The sequence below is a fragment of the Malaya genurostris genome, chromosome 1 (genome assembly GCF_030247185.1).
Source record: "Malaya genurostris strain Urasoe2022 chromosome 1, Malgen_1.1, whole genome shotgun sequence".
Lineage (NCBI taxonomy): Eukaryota > Metazoa > Arthropoda > Insecta > Diptera > Culicidae > Malaya > Malaya genurostris.
This window is the reverse complement of record NC_080570.1, coordinates 70,020,661-70,034,789: the sequence shown is the minus strand read 5'-3', so window position 1 is coordinate 70,034,789 and position 14,129 is coordinate 70,020,661. Positions and strand designations below refer to the sequence as shown.

Here is a 14,129-nt window from a genome sequence, read left to right as displayed (position 1 = left end):
CACGAAAACGCTATTGGACAACCACCGACAGTTTGGTGATCATATTAATATCTCGATTTTCATTACATTTTCCCTCTTACCATACTTATGGACTTATGATTTGGGGAAAAGACTTTAATTTCATGCTATGATAGTACACCATAATTAAGAGTTCTCGGATTAGGAACTATTAGACTCATTTTAAATTTTCAAATTTACCCGTAACGCACCTAACGTGCAGAGCTAATAAAAGTCATTTTCATTGATTCAAAATATACGTAAACAACGAGAAATGCGCTTGAAAATTATGGGAACGAGATCCATGTTCAGTCAACAAAATAAGCGGAACAGTAGTTTCAAAATTGTGTTCTTTCTTTCATTGGCCCTTTCAGTCATTTGCAGTTCGCAGTGAAAATCCCAAAGTGTTGATATTCAACCTAAGCTTTGAGAATGGAAAATGACAGAAAAAGGTTTCACAATGACTTTTACCTGTTGGTGCTCGAATTTGTAGTAGTTTTGGTTTCCAAAGAGGTTCTGGGATGTAATTAGTTCGATTTGTCATATTTTAGTCCTTTTTATATGCAAGCGTCAAAAATTTTCAATATATTGATGAAATAATTAGAATTGAAATTCTGCTGATGCTCCCTGCAGACGTGAGTTTGGTTTCATATTTTCATATAGGAAAGAGTGATTTTGACAATTATATTCTCTCATTTTTTCAATGAGAAACGAAAATGCTTCGTTTCTCTTCGTTTGTTCTGGTGTCGGTCATTTACAAATGAGACAGTAAAATATTAAAAATGAGGTTATTGGAATGGTTTCTTTCAATGACAATTCGTGGAGCCGTTCTATTGTACTATGGGGCGTCTTTTCAAAATTTACCCGAAAAAAATATTCGAGCATCAAAATTGACTTATTTTTAAAGTTGTTCTAACACATATTTTAAACATTCTTACATATTTTAAGTGCTGAAACATGTAAATTTACCAACCTGCTTGAAAGGCATGGTATGTTGGCACACATTTAAATCTTTCTTGTAAAATTCAATCATTTTAAGAATTATGTTCCTATGAATTAAGTCATAAGTAGAAAGAAATTATGAAATTTAAACGGAATGTAAATCAATAGGAACATGGAAAAGATATCAATTGAATCGAAACTTTTATTAGAAATCATCATCGATGCAAAACTAAATTGATTTGCATTAATTTTTCAATGAATATAACTGTATCTTTCAATTAACGCTCAATTTTGCCTTTAGATTATATTGAATCGAACAGAATTGCAAAGTAATTTTATACTCAATTTGTGACTCTAAATATGTGCATCAAAATAGACGTAAAATCACAAAATATTTTTATCTGTGTATGTCGATTATTGTCACCTGTGAATTTAATAATTTTTGCTGTGTAGAGTGGTTTGATGTGCATCATGGAGCTTTGAAAATTTATCATAGAGTTCTCTACAATTTTACGTATTTTTACAAAATCTAACGCTTTGCTGGAAAAACCACTTTTCTAGAACTAAAAAGATAGAATGAAAAAGCTAAATTTTGAAACCCTTTTGGTAACAATACCGAATAATGGATTAACGGTTATGATTAGCGAAATGTCTCCTTCAGCAAAGTCATCGTAAATTACGATAGCTACAATATTGGTGAAGACAAAAACTCTCTATCTGTCTCCAGTAAAAAATTAGTTTTTATCTGTCTTTACACACGTCTCCACCAAATTATCATCAGATGGATACGCATGGTATTTAGTTCTAAAATCATACACCACTCACATTCAGAACTAAATATGATGCATTTTTATTTACAACTTGTGATCAGATCTTCGATATTGAAGTTTTTATCAATGATAGAAGAATTTCATTCCATATGTCGCACGCCCGCACACCTGACACGATTTACCTAGCAATAATGTAGGGATGCGGTGTGTGTCAGCGGGCGTTGTAATTCATAAGGAAGGACCTGTGAGGGAACATGAATCAGAACTAATTATTTGACAAATTTTATAGTATAGTATAGTTTTTCATACACTGAACTCATAAGTAATTTTTCTAACATTTATTTTATCCAAATTAATGTAAGTACACAGTAGTTTATTCATTTATTCTGCTATATTTAGTGAAAGCTCTGAATAATGTTAAAAATATAGTCCTTTTCCAGAAAAGAAATATTCACCAGATACCATGACAGTCAATAAGAATCCAAAACCATACAAAATCCAAAAAACTCTTCAGCTATCAGGACAAACTGTTCATAGACGTTCTGTATCACATGGGTAACATTTTTGATCGATTTTAAAACGAACAGGCTTTACTAATAAAGACTCGTAGCTTTTGGTAATCCTAAGAAATACTATAAACCCAGATACCTAAGTCCTGAGATTGAGTTGTAGATGAAAACGTATCGTATTTAGTTTTGAAGGTGAGTGGTATATGGTTTCAGAACTAAATACAATGCGTCTCCATCTGATGATAATTGGTTTTTCGATTGACTTATTTTTTTAAAACTCTGATGTTATACACGTCCACATTTCTTGAAAATCCGAAAATAATACAGCGTAATGTACTCATAAATGATTTATCTAAAATCTAGAGTAGTACCAAAATTTCAATAGAGTAATAGAAAAACCTGCCTTTCTCGTGTTTCAAAATGTTTTTCTTCGATTTTTGATAGAAACCAAGGGATTGTTTGTGCATTAAATAGTATAACCTATAGAATGAAACAGTGCTATGCTCGCTTAGGTCATTCTTAAGAAAACGAAGTGGGTTCACTATTATATGCACTTCCGGCATCGAAACCCGAGAGCCGGTATAATCGAAGTCGATTAGTACGACCACTAACTAACATGACGTATATATTCTACTAGTTTTTATTCAAATTTTGAAGTTTTTATACAATTTTGCCATCGTACTCTAAACGATGGTTTAAATTTTTGTTGAATTCGAAAATGTGCAGTAATTTTTGGTAGAAACATAAAACCTAACCTTTCATTTGACCCTACGATTGGAAATATCGGTTCCGCAAACTCTGAGAAAAGTGAGTGAGCTCCACTTTCGAGCATATGACTATTTCTCTCGTCGTTAATCGAAAACCGGGAACCAGGATAGCCAGAATCGGTTTATTCAGCTGCCTACTGATTATGACTATCGATTTGTGGAGTTTGATGTAATATTTAGAATTTTTTTACGGTTTTTGTTTCGCCGGTTTAAGTGACTGTGTACAATATTTAACACACTTTACTCTATACTCCGGAACCGGAAGTCGGAACCGTCTGAAATTCAGGAATTCTGTATGGCCCCGCGAGACCTTCCATTTGAATCTAAGTTTTTAGAAATTGGATGAGCGGTTTCTGAGAAAATCGATTGCACGTTTTTTGTTAATTTTGCACATTTTACCCCGTAACTCTCGAACCGGAAGTCGGATCCTGATGAAGTTCAATAGCAGCCTATGAGACTACAAAGCCTCCAATTTAAATCTTAGTTAAAGAAAATCGGTTGAGTGGTCTCTGAGAAAATCGAGTGCACTTTTTCTTCTTTTTTTTTTGCACATTTTACCCCGTAACTCGCGAAACGGAAGTCCGATCCGGGTAAAATTTAATAGCATTCTATGGAATCAAGACACCTTTAGTTTGAATCTAAGTTTGTGAAAATTGTCCAGCCATCTCCAAGAAAATCGAGTGCAAATTTTTGTTATTTTTAGCTCAGTGGAATGGTATATGACATTCGGCCCTCCGGACCTCAGTTGAAAAGTAGGTTTTCACAGTGATTGCATACCTTTATATATCAAAAAGGCAAAAAAAAACGAAAATTTTGAATATTTTTTGAAAAAATATGAAAAAAATCAGAAAGGTATTCTAATAATGCCTAAAATATTCCTGATTTTTTTTCAATTTTTTGCTAAAGAGATTTTTGAAAAAATTGAATAAAATGAAAATCAGAGGAACAACCCTAACTCCACAAATACAAACTCTTTGAAACAGATTATATCAATTTAATTTCCATTACACACCCCTTTCCATTAAATTTATTCCTACTAAAATTATCCTTCATTTCAGAGTAAACACGATGCATTGCAAAGCTTATCAGTTCAATTTCTACAAATGTTTTGCTGTATTTTAACGATCTTTACATGAGCTTTCAGATGTTATACAGAATGCATATGTGAAAAATTAAACACAAATTTATTCAAAGTTTTCAAAAAAGTAGATAAGAAAAAAAACCAAATCTAATAGATATATTCCTACAGGTTTCGTATCACATTCCAGTAAAATACTACAAAACACTTGAAAAACTTTTCTTTTTTGACAAGTACACCAAGCAACCAGTGTTGGTGATTGCCGATAATTTGACAGAAAGCTGCTCGATATTTATCTATATTGTGTACAAAATTTTCAATCCGGTAGAAGATGCTACAAGAACTCGTGTCTCCCAATGCAAGAACCGTGAGAAAATTTTTCTACCTCTCTTCACTCCACTTCATACTCTGAGTATTTCACGGCCCTTAAAAAATTTATTAACTGATAATGACCGGTGCTGTGTGGAATTTGCCAAGAGATAATCGCAAGTTGACAATTATCGCAGAAAATCGAATCGATGATTCGACTTGATGATTCTCATATTAGGTTGCAATATTTCAAAAACCTTGTGTGGAGCATTCACATACATTTTCATAGACACAACTTATACAAAGGTTATATGCACATAGTTAGAGTAAGCGGCAATAGTAAAATGATTCTATCGCAATTATCCACTGCCCATACAGAATTGGATCGCGAACCGAGAATAAGCGACCGTATGTTGCTTCAGAGAGAATCGCCACAGCAGCGAGCTAACCTTTGATTCTCAGATAGGTCATCGAGAGAAATTCGCTCTCGCACTGGTGTCTATTCTATGTTAAATGAACCATGCCAGTTTTTGTTGCTGCGATGACATCCGTCTCTCTTTGATGGCACTGATTTAATCGTGTGAAGAGTTGCTAGTGATACGATAAAAGTCATCCTTGCAAGCAACTAACGTTAAGGGGTTGAAGTTAGAGTGCTATGTATATTGGAGAATGTAAAGACCTTTTTTTTTTTCAAATAATGTATACAGTAATTGTCAAAAAAATGCAACACTCTATTGTGTATAACTTTATATTGGATGCGTGAGAAATGATGAAATTTTGTGAAATACTTGCTTAGAGTGATTATCGAGTTGGCTTCCAAGCCAGAAGTTCTTTAATAAATAATTTTATGCACGGTTGTAAAAAATGCAGACCAGTCCCATAGGTGGATCGTGAAACACAGTGGCGTACCTAGCAGGGTGCGAAGGGGACACTCTCCCCGGGCGCAACGTTTTTAGGGCAGCGGCAAACCAATCATTGTAATTTTTTTTTTGCTCGACCAAGCGATCTCTTCGGAGATTGAGTTCAGCCACCGCCAACGCCAGCAACGAAAGACGATTCCGAACGTCAAACTTCCTTGGTACGCCACTGGCGAAACAGTTGAGATTCGACAACTCGACCGTGACCTGTGTAGTAAAATCGTTCAAGGAGACCCAGATGACCCCGCGGCGAGCTGTCAGCACAACAAAAGCGGAGAAATGCAACCATATGAACGCAAGGAAGATGAAGAATCATTTCAAGCTCAATCCGAACCTTTTGATTTAAGACGAAGCCAAAAAGGTCAATTCGTCCGTCTGGTTCATCCAACAAGCAATGTAGTGGACTTCATGTCTCGAGGTAACGAAGTGGTCTAACCGGCCCAGAATACAATGGTCAAATCTTGCGGTGGTTGATGCGGTCGAAATACATGCCGGAGTGGTGATGGTTTAAGTGACGTAACCGACAAAACGCGTAGTTTTTTTTACAGCTCTATTTTTTCAGAGGTAGCTGAACCGACTTTTACGAGCTCAGGCTCGTATAAACTACTGTAGTTCAAGTTCGTAGATCAAACGGCTGATATTTTCGGTTAAGGAGATATAATCGCAAAAGTGATGTAACCGACAAATCACACTTTACTATTAGATTATTTATTTAGTTCGAAGATCATGTAACTAACACTTCTAGTTCTCGAGATGTAGTCGTATATGTGACGTAACCGACAAATAACGGTGTGCATTCATCATCAGTGTATCAGAAACAAACTGCTTTACTGATACACTGAAGATGAATGCAAATAGCATTCAAAATATTAGTATGTGTCTGTCAATTTAAGGGAACTTTCATAGTTGTTTTCAAAAACGGTTTATAAAAAAATATGTTTTAATAAGACTGTTTGAGAGGCAAGAAAAGGCATCGCCAGATGGTCAAAAAAGAGTTCTTTCCACATTTTCGAGATATAGTCTATAACTTTTCTGACGACATGAAATCTCTACCACGCAATGTATGCAAACTAATTTCACTTACTTCTAGGATGAATAATGTTAACTTTGATTACATCAAAAGAAGCGGGCTGTTCCAAACAAAAATTCTGCTGAAGACTTTAAAGCTTCAAAATAAACCCCTAAAATAACAACAGACTGAACCGAAGAAATTCATGATTGACAAATTCATTAAGAGCCCACCACAGTCTTCCTTTGCAATTCGTTGAACTCAACCATGATCACGTTTAGTTTTGATATAGAAAAACTGTTCGCTTTACAGTTGGTTTCCACGTTGGTAAATGCAGGGCAGAAAATACGTAAACGAAACCAGTGTCACGATCTCTGGATTTATGTGTCTCACTGACTCGAAATCTATTGCGGAAAGGATGCGAATGTCGAGTGGCATCTTGACCTCAGTGCATCCACAGTGTTTCAGAAGCTTTTGGGCCATATTGTGTCATGAAAACCTATGCCTAGCCCATCAACTCACAGCAAGAGTTGATTTCTAATGCAACAAAATATTCCGACGGCTAGCGTATTCAAATGATCTGAAGGGTAAATTCTACTGTCTACATCTGCTTCGGTCCTACTGTCACGAAACACTCCGGAATACTGTTATTCCTCTATCTATCACGGGACCAACTGCCAGTTGTTGTTCCGCTGGGGTTGACAATGTCTCAGGTCAGGGAGCCAGGACAATTCCGTTTTCCCTTACTGGTACTGCATTCCAGCAGCCTTCAGCCGCTCGTCCACAAACGTCACTCAGACGAAGAAGCATCAACCGGCATGTCAAGATTAGAACCGGAGACAGTGCCGTCGGTTAAATGGCGGAGATGAAATTTATGTTTTCCTGTTTTCCGGGCTTTCTTCTCCGATTTTGCTTCGGGGTCACCAAATACGAATGGGACACCCGAACAGGCAGCTGGAAACCGCACATCACAATAAGTGAGTCACAAGCCAGTTTATCCGCCATAAATTTTATGGCCCATACGGCGTTGGGTTCCGGAAGGCGAAAGTTTGAAGCCCGTAGCTCACTGGATTTCTGGATGGATGAGAACACTTGGCACGGAAAAAGATACACGGCACTATGACCGTCGACATGCCGATGGAGAGCAGTAACTGGGAGTCCGGAGAAAAGTTGCAAACTTTTGTCGGTTGTGTGATTATTCAATATGTTAAATGTAAATAGCAATAAAGTTGTTTTGCAGTGCGGGACCTATTTTCGTTTTCGGGGCTGGAACCGAAAATTGACAGAGTGCAATAAATTTCGGAACGACAAACTAGTGGTGGAAAATTGTAGACTTGCTCAATGCATACTAACGAAGCTTGATGAATTGGTGTTTGCTCGCTGGTGAGCCAATTAGCCTAGGTGACAAGTTAGACGTACGGCTACTGTCGGCACTCGACTGGTTGGCCGGAAGTTGGAAATGTATGCTTATTCCGAAATGGCCATTTTTTGTGTTTATTTTATAATATAAACACGCAGCGAGTAACAAGGCTCTGAGTTTGATTGTTGTTTGAGTAAATATATTGGTAATTAAATGGCATAGTGGGTGAATTGGATGATGAATGCGACTTTATCTGACAGTAACATAGAAATTTTAGTAAATGTATTTAAAATAAGTGAAAAAAATGTTCGGACAATCGGTGTTAGACTGGTCACGAAATTCTCTATTGAAGGGGACGTCTTTACCTGGGTCTATATCGTATTAGGATTAGTCGATGCATTTATGAAGACAGGGTCAAAATATGTTGTTGGCTCGAAAAGGTGAATGACCTTAAGGTTTAAACCTTTATAATAAAACAAACAAAAAAATTCTCTATTAGGCTTTTTCCAGCTTCTCGGATATAGTTGATATTCATATTTTCACGTGAATACGTCTTACTCTACTATGAAGCGCCTTTAAAGATTCACCCTACAGAAAAAAAAATTATATTAATAATAATTAATCACCCTACAGAAGAATGGGCGAATATCTTGAGTTGTACTAAATACAGCAACATAATTCTTTCGCTATGCCATCAAAAATATGATTTAGTTTTCAACCAACAGAAATAACAACAGACAAGCTGCCTGGTGTAAAGCCTCAATTTGGGTTGGATTCTGCAACTGAATTCTAGTACTGAATTTTTGAAACTAAGTTGAAAAATTCTGAACTTAATTTAAGGTTTCATTAATTTAATTCATTTAGTTTCAGAATTCAGTTAAGAATTGAATTCCACAACACTGGTTCGAAAGTTAATACTAAGATTTTGGAACTGAAACCTAATTCGAAATTCTGGAACTAGTTTTTTGGAACTGGTTTCTTGACTAGATTTTGGAACTGAATTTAGTGCCTTAATTTAAGTTCGGAATTTGTGTCCAAAGTACTGATTCAGGAATTCAGATCTGGGTTCTAGAATAAAATTCTAGATCTGAACTTCGAACCCGAATTTTGGAACTGTCTTCTGAACTGTAATTTAATTCCCGAATTCAGATTTAGAACTTACATCCTCAGATTCGAAATTTACTTCCTGAATTCTGTTTCTGAATTCTCTTCCTGAATTCTGTTTCTGAATTCTCTTCCTGAATTCAGTTTCAGAATTTAATTCCTAAATTTAGTTTCAGAACTAATTTCCGGAATTCAGGTTCAGAATCCCGAACCTGCATGCAGGAAATGAATTCGGACCTTGGGTTCTGGAGCTAGATATTTGAACTGAATTCAGTTCCTTAATTTAGATTCGGAATTCATATTCAAAATTCGGTTTTAGAACCTGGATTCTGAAAATGGGTTAAGTTCCATAGTTCTAGAACTGAATTCATGAACTGAGTTCTTGATCTGGATTTCAAACTTGAATTTTGCAACTGAATTCGGAACCCATGTTTCGAATTTTGCTCTTCAGTTCAATTCCAGTTCCTGAATGTCAAAAGGTACTCAACAGTTGTAAACAACAGATAAATTTCACAAATCGGTTTCTCTTAGAACCATTAAAATATTCCCAAAGAACTAAGCAAAGGTCTCGTCCACTGAATATGAAAAACAAATATAACATATGTGTGTCATATTGTTTTACTCTAATTTTCAGCATTATTTGAATTGTAAAGAATATTTGTCGTCAATAACCCACATTTTAGTATAAATGCACCGTTAAAATTCTGGAAGCAAAGCAGTAAAAGTTGCAAAAATTACACAATCGACTGTTACGAATGATTATTGATATTCGGAAGTGTGAAAGAAGTATGTCAGTTTCATCCGTATTCACGTCCTCCAGTTATGTGCTTGACATAACCCATCCGCTTTTTCAAATGGAAGGTCTTATGACCCCTAGGATGCTGATCCGATTTAGAAATTATTAGATTGAGAGTTAGTGAGTGAGCCAGCAATTATTAGGAGTGCAAGTGATTTCAAATGACGACATAAAAGCCATACACAAATTTTAAAATTGTTTTAATTTATGTTGTGTCAAAAATTGTAAAAAGAACTTGCATTTTTATCTCATAAAAACGATTATGAAAATGGCGTTACACCCTATACATTTTAATGCCAGCAACTTATAGGAATCAAATGCATCGAACAAGTAGAAGTTACAGTAACATTATAGGGCAATTACTCTCTTAATTATTGCAGCTCCATCATTTATCTCATATAAGAACACGATTAGTTATGAGGTATGCCATCTCTGTTCAATACATTGGCTCAAATAATAAGATGAAAATAGATGCAATCGCCTCGATCTTTTGCGTCACAGTAACGGAAGCATTGCAATTTTTTTTTTATTTTCCAGTAATATTGATTCCTAGGATCAAAGTAAATATACATCGACCCATTACAAAGCAAACCGTTGGTTGTAGGCCAAATAATAAGAAAAATAATATATTGACTCAACTAACAAGATGACTATTGGTACGATTCCCCTCATTGTTATGAAACTTACCGAGAATTTTTTAAATAAGTTTTCCGTTACTCAAACAGATTCCCGATTCTACAATAGAGCAAAATGAGTCGTGATTTCTAGAGAATATGTATTATGTATATGTGTGGAGTGTATTTTGTTGTTATTGAAATGTGCCATGAACAATAGTCAAGATGTCATGAACTTCATCTCAAATTCAATAATTACGAACGTTTTGTTAGGGAGTCTATCTGCAGGCGAATATGCTATGCTATGATTCAGTTCTGTGAAATGTGCTATGAGGCCTTCTGTGGAGTATACAATGATTTATAGAGAGCATTTTACGAGTAATTCTCTCGGTTTTGTCTTTCTCATATAGATAGGGTATGTAATCATGAGCAAAACAATTGATTTCGGTATATCGGCTATCAGTTTCCGGAATATTTCTTCTAAATATAGTTCAAAGTGGTCAAAAACTGCAAATTGGAACTCTTTGCATTTTCTCAGTGTTTGGCAATTTTCGTTAACTTTGGTTCAAACAAAAGATCTTACAAAAGGATTCTGTTTGCGATTTCGGAACTGGATGAAGTATGTTTAAAATTTTAGACCGTCATTTATAGCTAATGTGAATAATGAAAAAAAAGGCGGGTGGGTAGTGTCAGAGACATAACTGGATGTCGTGAATACGAAAACAACTGACATGTTCCTTAAAATTTCCGAATCTAAATTAGTGGATCAATTGTATGAATTACTACCCTTTTTCACTACTAGAATTTGAAACGATGCACCTAAACTAAAGTTCAGATTAGTACATTAAACATTCTGAAACACAATTAAATATTATTAAATAACCAGTATAGGTCTTTATGATACAAATACAGATTAATCTGTATACGTGGCAATTCTGTTTTGTACGACATATATCCAAACGACAGCCATACTAGTATACAGATGTGCGTGACTCGCAATTTAATGTGTTAGTGACAGTGCAAACTTTGTCTACTTTGTCTACTTAATTTGATGCCCACAATCTAACTGAGCAGCTCTTCCTTGACGACTGCTGACTTCAGCTTGCAAGTTTCTGGTGTGGTTTCGCTGTGTGGCCGGCCCGATGTTACTCTATAATCATTGCTTCCAAAATAATAGAAAATGTGAAAAAATCTGCTTTTATTTTAGCAGCACATATTTTGTTCTCTTCCTCAGAACGCGTTCTGATTGGCTGGTGCTGAAATGGATCAAATCAGACAAGTTTTTCAATAGTGTACTATTGAAAAACTTCAATATTGTTGCAATATACGTTCAAGTTGAAAAATTCGAATCTATTGGTAGTTAGATTATATAAATCCTTCCACAGATCACTGAACTACAAGCGTTATGTGTTTTCCTTGATACTCGTTGAAACCAAACTTTTCAGAAAAGTTTAGTTTTGAATTATTTGAGATTATGTCACACAACTGAAAATTTTATAATAAAATTGTGATCATATTTCCGATGGCATGTAGCAAAAATTATGTTGATACGTTACATGTATCAAGAGATGTTTACGATCAAAAACTTAATACTCTCTCAGTGGGTATATTTTAAAAAGGTCATATGCACGACAAAAAACCTGTTTTTATTCACCTAGTGGTGTAATGATGTCTTTTCATTGATGTCATTTTCATTTTCTCCTGTATATTACAGCAGAAATTCCTCGAAATACTACCATTTGAAAAGTTCAGAAAATAGTTTTGAAGATATCTATTTCATCATACTACTACATTGATACACTACATTTGAATTTAAGTTAGTGAAAATCTATTCAATCATATGTGAGAAAGTGAAATGAGCTCCATTTTATCATATTTCTGCATAAAATGTTCAAAACGACGTATGTAACAATTAGAGATTCTCTTTGTTTACTTTCTCTTTTGATTATTACGGCCAACTTAGCAATCCTTCTCTCCAATCATTTACCGATAATAATAATTAAAGCTATCATCTTTTAATCTGCTCTGGAGAAATTACCGAAAAAAGCAGGAATATTTCGCAATAATCGAAAGAGAAAGTAAACAAAGAGAATCTCTCATTGTTACATACGTCGTTTTGAACATTTTATACAGATTTGATTATTATTGCCGGTACTTCCGGAACCGAAAGCTGGATATAGGCATATAGTCTGGTTCATTCAACCATACACTAACATGAACTACAAATTTTGGAAAAAAAGTACTGGTAGTCGGACTTGGATAAAATTTAGCAAATCATTTATCAAACTATCAATGGTTTATTTGGTTACAGAGTCTCGTGGTCTGCAAACTAGAGAAAATTACTAGCCAATATAAAAGGTAGCTTAAGAACAAAGTATTCCTGACATTGACGTTTTCATATTGAGCACCCTATCTCCAAAACCACCGGTTTGATCCGAATGAAAATTGGGATATTCCTATGACATGTTAAGAACGTCCATCTCCGAGAAAAGTGAGTGACATTATTTTCACATTTTTTGTGCATTATTTTCACATTTTTATGCATATTACCCTGTAATTCCGGAACCGGAAGTTGGATCCAAATAAAATTCCAGAACTTTGTATGAGACTATAAGATCTTTTATATGAATCTAAGTTTGTGAATATCGGTTCTGCCATCTCCGAGAAAAGTGAGTGACATTATATTCACGTTTTACCTTTTTTTATAAATATAAAAAATAGGTATAGAATTCGCTCAAACTTTAGAAAAATTTTCCGAGGCCCGGAGGGCCGAGTGTTATATACTAATCGATTCAGCTCGACGAACTGAGCAAATGTCCGTGTGTGTATGTATGTGTGTGTGTCTGTATGTGTGTTGTCATCTAAGAGGTCGAGATCTCTGAGATGGCTAGACCGATTTTGATCAAACTAGTCGCAAATGAAAGGTGTCGCCGTCACCCTGAACGCTATTGAATAGTTTTGAGATCGGATGTTTACTTTTTGAATTATACGAAGTTTTATGTCAAAATTTTCAGTTTTTAGACTCAGATTCCGTACGGTAATAGCTATCCAACAAGCCATAGATTGTCAAAATCCGTCAATTTTTAACGGAGATATCGATATTATTGTGTAAGCGACTTTTCGTCATTTTCCAGTAGTAAGAGTTTTGAGCGCTGAATGACAAAGTGATGTCTGGGAGCAACGTGAAACACGATTTTTAATACGTTTGTTTCTAAGTACCAAAAAGACTGTGTACAGTATACTTTATCATGGAATTTTGACTCGGACCGATTTTAGCACGGTTCATTTTTGGCAACATAATTGTTCGAATATGATATACGTAAACCAGATGATGGCAGCATTTTTGACTTGAAAACAATTCCATTATTATAATGATTAAAACTACTTACAGCAATAAATACTGGAAGAACATAACACCCATATACCATTCGAATCAGTTCGTCGGGATCAGCTAATGCGAGTGTGATAAACAATTTCACTCAATTTCTCGAAGATGGCTCAACCGTTTTCTGAAAACTCAAATTCATATGAACAGTCGTATTCTCCGAAACAAGGTTCCTGAGTTACCTCTGGATCCGACTTCTGGTTGCGGAACTATAGGATGATATGTAAAACGAAATTAAAATTGTGTAACACATTTTTCTCGTAGATGGCTAAACCGATCTAAGATTCAAATGAAATCTAGGAATCATAAACGATTAAAATGACCTTCAAGATCCTATAAAACATCTCGCTTTTTTGTCAGATCCATCTTCCAGTTTAGGGGATACAGTGTTATTAGTATAAAAATGTCCGTTTCACATAAATTTATCAGGTTTATCGGGTTTGTAGATTCGAATAGTTGATAACCAAATAAACTTATTTCAGTTTAAGTGGTATTCAGTTTTAGATTCGGAAGGTACCCAAAAATAAATTTCCTCTACGGATAATGAGTGAATAGAACTTTAAATTGCCGCT

The 14,129-nt window shown here is 35.2% G+C and overlaps 1 protein-coding gene across 2 annotated transcripts in view; it reads left to right on the top strand.

Moving 5' to 3' along the window:
* LOC131440377 (uncharacterized) overlaps positions 1-14,129 on the top strand; it is a 465,330-nt gene that overhangs the window by 389,612 nt on the left and 61,589 nt on the right. The window lies entirely within an intron of this gene.